We start from the raw sequence: 7,318 nt of genomic DNA, 5'->3' as shown, positions 1-7,318 counted from the left end.
TAAGTACAAAGAGTCATCTTTAAAGTGTTTCAGATCCTAATGATCTCTACTAACTCCCCCCCCTGCTTAAATATGGCATTCATAACTTGGTTATGGGCAGTTTTTGTTTATTAACTTGTTTGGATAATTTTTTTAAATTGGGATGAGGTTAGGAGAGTTCCTATAAAATCAAATAGAGCACAGAAATAAAAATTCACAGGCATCTAGAATTCTTGAAATTAAGATAGTGTATAATTGTATGGGTACACATCCAACAATGTATACTATAGCTTGCCAGTGATAAATAATTTTTCCTTCATGTCTTAATCTTAGTTTTGTTCAAATATATGAAAAGAAATTTTACCTTATTTTTCTCATATTTAACGTGTTCTAAAAAAAACGATTTCTCCTTTAAGTTAATGCCAACAAACCAAGTGGGTAATTTATAAGCCTATAACCTATTCAAGATCTACAATAACTGAGTTACCAGCTTTTCTGCAGTAAGTTTGGAATAGAGTTCTAATCTACTGTGGGTAATTTGGATGAAGAGATTGGCTTTAGGAAGAAGGTAAACAAGCATTCCACTTTGGCTGATAGCCTAGATAAATTTAATGTGTGAGTGGAGTCACAGAAATGGGATAAGGATTAATGGAGAGAAAGAAACATGAATTTCACATTAAAAAGATTAGGGAAATCCCAACCTTTATTATAAAATATCTGTGAGCCTATAAAGATGATTTATAATACTGGAAAAGCTTTAGATATGCTTTAGCTAATGCTCCTGGGAGGCTCAGAAGACATAATCCAATTTACTAGTGGTGTACAAAAGAGATATACTTTAAAATAATTGCTATTTTAAACTGTAGCCTTCATGGAGCTATTGGCATATAACCACAACATAAGGATTAACCGAAATTATTTACTTTGAAAAATATGATATTTTTGTGTCAGATATACCAGAGCCCATGACATGAAAAGCCAAACTGTGCAAGAGATTTGTTTGAACTAATGCACACACCTCGCCTTGGCTGAGTCACCGTAGTTGGGGGGGGGGGGGGGGGCGGAGAGAAACTAGCTGAAAGTCACGAAGCCATAGAACCTCTTAATTTAAGCTTTTTTTTGAGACACCCAGTTGCTATTCTCTGGAGACACAATGCATGGTCATCACACATTAACTATTGTTTTGGCAACAAATCCTTCCTTTAAGGCTTTTATTTTGTCAAAACTGTCCAGAAGCTTCAGAAGCATTTGAGTTCCAGGATTAATTGTGGGAACAAACTAGAATAATATGGGAGATGTATTTACCTGTCTGCCTTCTCAGGCAGCCTTATTTAACTCTTCACCAGCAGAAGAACCAGTTTCTTGGAGGCATTGTCACATTGTGAATTATGCCTTCGAAACAAGTGGGCTCCAGAAATTTGACTTGCATCTGCTTCACTTTGCCCCAATCAACAGCCTGTGAATGCTGTTCTGCTACAGGCTACTCTGATTGTTTATTCCATCCTGACAGCCAGTTTTATGACTCATGTATTAAAGTAGCATCGAACCAGAGTCAAGCAATTCTGTTCTTGCCCCATTATTGGCATGATGGACTATTCAGTATTCAACCTAATACAGACTTCAGTAAACAGCGTCTAAGGGCTAGAAATATACCTCAGCTGAAGGTCATTTTCGTGGCTGATTTACCCAGAGGCACTGCTTCACAACCAAACAAAAAAAAATCTCGGCAACTAATCAAGAGATATTGTTCATCTTAAAAAAAAAAAAAAAAACTTAATAGTTTTGAGCTTCCACCATTCCTCTGACAATAGTCAGATAACAGATGCCAATTTGATAGTTTTTGAAAGAGGCTTATGATATTCTTCTTTAAATTTACCACAAAAGCCAGAAGCTCAACTGCATTAATTGTGTAACTTAAAGTAATAGTTTATCTTTGAGGTAAGACCACAAGATAAAATAACAAACATAAGTAGACTATTTAGTCATTTAATAAAGTGCCCCTAGCATTTGGGGTATTGATCCAAACAGTAGAAATACATATGTGAATGAGAAAAACACAATCCCAAATATGCTTTAAAATAAATGTGTATTGATGGTGGAGGTGATACATGAAATATAAGGAGTCCTGCTTTGGTGATTCTTATACATGGATAAGGAAGTGAGTCCATGAGGATTTGTTACTGTTTTTTATTTAACTTAGAACTATTTAAAATATTTTTAAAGAAAATAACAAAGGATATTAAAGTCCAGAAATTAAAAAGTTTTTTTTTTGAAAAAAGAAATATTTAGATAGTTTCTGCTCTCATGGAGTTTACAATCAGGGTGGAAGCTAAACATTTGCAAGAACTTAAAGACATTAACAAAAAATTCAAATTATGGGAAAATTCAAATTAAAACTGTAATTATTTCACTATCTACCCACCAGAATGGTTAAAATTTACAACTGAAAATTTAAAAAATTTTTTAAAGTATAGGTGAGGACACGGAGGAATTAACAACCCTCAAACACATCTGGTGGGAAGATGAAGCAGCACTTTGGGAAGGTTAAGTGTCTGAAACAGGGAAACATACACCTACCGCAGGACTCTGCCATTCTACTCTTAGTTATCCAGCAAACGAAAACAGATCAACATGAAGACTTGTATGGAAGTGTTCAGACAATGGATTTGTAATAGCCCCAAACTGGAAACAACTTAAATCAACCCCTCATTTGATCTTGAATTAGTGGAACAAATAGTGGCATAGCTATATAATCAAATTCTATTCATTAATAAAATGGAACGAATTGTTGATTTGCATACGATGTGAATTTCAAAAGCATTATGATTTTGGAAAGGAAGCCATCCTGAAAGACTGTAGAGACTATGTAGCTGTTCACTCTTGCTGTCCCAGTCCCAGGTAGCTTACTGTTTTAGTCAGCTTTTTTGCTGCTATGACTGAACAACCCAACCCACACAATTGTAGAGGAAGAAAGGTTAATTTAGGGGCTCATAGTTTCAGAGGTCATAGTCTACAGACAGCAGGCTCCATTCCTCAGGGGATTGAAGGGAGACTGAACATCTTGGTGGAGTGTGTGGTAGAGGGAAACAGCTCACATGGGAAACAGAGAGACTCCATGCCGGACATAAATAAATACCCCGCAAGCCATGCCACCAATTCCCATCTCCTCCAGCCACGACCTACCACTTCAGTTACCACTCAGTTAATCCCTATCAGGGAATTAATTCACTGATTGTGTCAAGACTCTCACAACTCAATTATTTCTCCTCTTAACCTTGCATTGTCTCATAAGTGAGCTTTTGGGGAACACCTCAGCCAAACCATAACACATACTTCATGCCCCAGGACCACAGAGTTCTGGATGATCCACAGTGCATGGGAGCTCAACAAGACTCATAGCACATATAAGATAGATGTGTAATACCTGCATCTGAATAAGCAGGACTCCAGCTAACAGAGAGGCATGAGCCAGGTTCTCTGTTACTGACACTGGTGTTCTAGCTAGGAGTACCTACAGAAGTTACTTCCCTGTTTTATGTTGCAAATGATGATAGAGAAAGGAAAAGCCAGGCAGCCACTACAGTGTTAGAGGAATGTCCACATACCAAGAAGTGAAGTAAGGACAGTTGAATTCTATGGGGGGGTGCATTTCCACATATACATGCACAAGCCATAAAACACAAACTGTATAATTTTGATGATTCTACAATTTAAGGTAAATGATTGTGTTTACATTTAAGATAAAGATGAATGGTAAATTTTGTTCTAATCACTTAAGATTTTAATTTTTCTCTTTGAAATGACATTAAATGGCAGATTAAAATACCATGCCAAGTTGAAAGACACATAACAGAAAGAAAAAATACATATTTCATTACTCTAAATGGCATTGTTTCTCTGCTTTTGAACAAATGATCTCACCTTCTCATTTTGCAGTGGCCCCACAAATTATATAGTCCTATCTGGACTTGATCCTGAAGGACAATAGGGAGCATGAGGAATTATGAAAAGATATTAGAAAGGACACTGACATGGCCAGATTTGTGCTTTAGAAAGCTTACTCTGGAACAGGGTCGTGCATGGATTTGAGTGATAGATACATTGGAGAGAAGGAACACAAATAGAATGATAACAATGGGGAGGTAGGAAAAAGATTGATAGGAAGAAGTAGACTTTGAAATCTTAAGAATTAGAATTGCCAAGACTTGTTGACATGCCTTTTGTTATCTATTCTGTGTTGACATCCAAAGTCCTTAGACCCCAAATAATTCTCTTTAGTATTTCTCAAGCTTTTGGCATCTGTGAACAAGCAAATACAGTTGGGCCCCCATAAAGGCAGCCGATTTGGGGTAAATTTAAAGATCTATCACAGTTTAGCTACATTCCAATAAAATTTTATTCTCAAAATGTCCAGGCCAGCAGCCCCAGTTAAACCAGTCTCTGGGTCAATTTTTCAAGCTTGCTGCAAACCAGAATACACTGGGAAATTTTTAAATGTACAAATGTCCAGAGCCTACTCCCTGAGCCTTTCATTTAATCATCTGGAGTAGAGTTCAAGTATTTGTCAAAAGATCTGGCTATAATTTTCAAGGGATGTCAGGTAAAAAAAAGTCTACATATACTACTTTGCCTTTTAATCATTGTTGTGCATTTCTTAAAAAGAAATTGTTAAATGTCTTAGGTGGCTTCTTTTTTTATTTTTATTTTTTTGTGTGTGTGTGTGTGTGGTTTTAGTACCCCTACCTGCCCTTTCTCAGAAAAGATTTATGACAGCATGTTTTGTTTAGTTAGATTTTCAGTGGCCTAAAGGCTCTGAATGCTAAGGAAATAATTTGGCAGTAAACTCCTGACTGATACAATTAAATCATGACCTGTAACAATCTAACTATGCCATAATATGAGGTAACTAAAGTTCATTTTTAAAGAAATATGGTGTAGGGGAAAGGTTTGTTTAGTTACCTGGCCAAATTTTTAGTAAAATAGAATTGGTAATTATATTTAAATTCTACATATATGTTATGGGGGAAAAATTATAAATTATTTTCATTTGGTGACTTGTCTTTTAAATATGGATCTAATATACTGCTTTCGATTATTCTCCATCTTAACTTTGAAAAACTCTGGTAACCTTCTCCTCTTTATCTCTCTTTGCTTCCTGGCTGCGATAAATAAAATTGTTTCTGGTATATTTCAGAAATATATTACTGTATGTTCTTACGCCTTGTGAAAATTTAGATCTAAATCAAAGATGTGCTAGGACTCAGGCATTAAATAAAACCTGATGAAAAGTAAATGAACATAAGACAGTAAGAATTCTTCATTGCAATGCTACAAATTAGGACATATTGACATGTAGAGAAGGCTTAGAAAGTCAGAGTCAAGATTCTGGGGCAAGATTACCATGTTTAAAATTTATTTTCCCTCAACTTGGCATAGTTGGATTTACACTAGTTCCTTCCACAGTGTGCCTTAATGTCTGCTATAATTTGGGTCTTGAATTTCTTCCAGTGGCTCCTGGGGTTGGTTTCCAGCCTTTGGTACCTGTTGGGAAGTGGTTGAACCTCTAGAAGTCAGGGCCTGGTTAAGGCAGTTAGGTCATTGGTGCTATGTCTTAAAGAAGATATCGGCCCCTGGCCTCTCCTCCTCCTCTCTCTCTGCTTCCTGCCTGCCATGAGGTGAGAAGATTGTTCCACTATGCACTCCCTGCCATACGCTGCCTTGCCACAGGCTTAAAGCAATAGGGCCAATTGATCATGGACTGGAATCTCTGAAACTTGAACTCAAAACAAACTTTTCCTCTTTTAAAGTTGATTATCTTGGATATTTTCCTCAAGTAATGGAAAGCTGACTAGTAGAGTATCCTTACCCACACAATGAGAATAGTAATAGTACCACATTACCAAGTTGTCATGGGATGAAATGAGCCCATGCATGTAAAAGGTTTAGAAATGTGCCTAGTAAAAGTAAGTAACTGTTATCACAAAATAATACCACACTATTTTGGATCTGTTTCATAGACCTTTATTTTCTTTCTTCTTTAATTCAGGGTGGTTGAGGTCCTATCCAGGCCATAGCTATCTGCCAACCATGCAGTGCAAGATGGGGCAGGCATGAAGAGTAGCATCATCGGTGTCAGCCAGCATGGGACCTGCCACTAAGAGGAGAGAAGCATTCAAAGCCAGTAAATAAGGCTGATCCCCAAAGATTGACACTGACAAGCAGAGGGTCAAGACTTGACCAGCCCCTCAGTTCCAGCTGAGGTCTGGACAACTGCGAAAGGATTGCATGGCGAAGGGTCAGGTTATCTTGATATGAGGAGAGACTGACAGGGGGAGCTTGGACTGGGGATACTTAACAGTTCCACAGACAGAAAGGGGGCACGGGAAATATCCTTCATGAGGTGAAATAGTGATCCATGTGTAGTGGCTAACCCCTGGGAGTGCAGGACCCCAGTCCATGAGGAATTTGTACCCCAGGTATAAAAATAACACCCCTAAAAACAGAAACTGAGGGTGAAGCTCAGTTAGAAGGTTTAGGAGAATTAAGGATTCTCAGTTGTTAGAATAGAGAGAAAACTTCAGGTCAGATCTACACCACAGATAACTTAATGCCGAGCCTCGGAAGATAGTCCTTCTGGAGTTTAAGTTTCTATTGACCTGAGAACTAGAAATAAAGCTGAGCCAATAGGAAAAGATGACCTGGCCCCCAGGTTATGGGTAGTCAAAAACGCTATGGAAAATAGAGGAGAGAGGCTAGCATTTAGGGTTTATACCTGAGTTGTTATCATTACTATCAGTGAATTTACTTTAGCATCATTTTCCGTCTCTGGTAATTCATTATTAAATTCATTTTTCACTAAAATGCCAAAAACTGCCTTTATTCCAATTGTATGCCAGGTAAGAGTAAATGAGCTCTGAGTCAGACCAGGACTAGCCCTCTCATAAATAAGAAAATCCACTTTAATGTCTAAAACTTATATTACTCTTTTGGCTCCTCTGAATTTTTTTCTGGTTTCTTCAGCATTGTACCATATGTTTGAGATACCCAATTATGCATTGTTGAAATAAGTATGATGTTGAAATTATTTCCATACATTCCCAGATTTCTATTCAGCTGTCTCACAGAAATGATTCATTTTCCTCCCTCCATTCCCGATCCTAACAGCAGCATTCATCCCCTTTTAGGAGAAATGTGAAGGTGTGGTCTTGTTGTTTCTGTTGAGTGGTCTCACTGCAGGGTTCTCATGTAGTGTTGTGGATCATCCCCCTCAATTCCCAGTTCAGCCATGGAGCTATCCTTCCAAAATGCCAGTGACTATCCAAGGTCTGTGTTATAGTGA

The sequence above is a fragment of the Spermophilus citellus genome (genome assembly GCF_964194105.1).
Source record: "Spermophilus citellus genome assembly, chromosome: 11".
In the NCBI taxonomy this organism is placed as follows: Eukaryota; Metazoa; Chordata; class Mammalia; order Rodentia; family Sciuridae; genus Spermophilus; species Spermophilus citellus.
The sequence above is the reverse complement of the archived record's forward strand: the minus strand, read 5'-3'. Positions refer to the sequence as shown.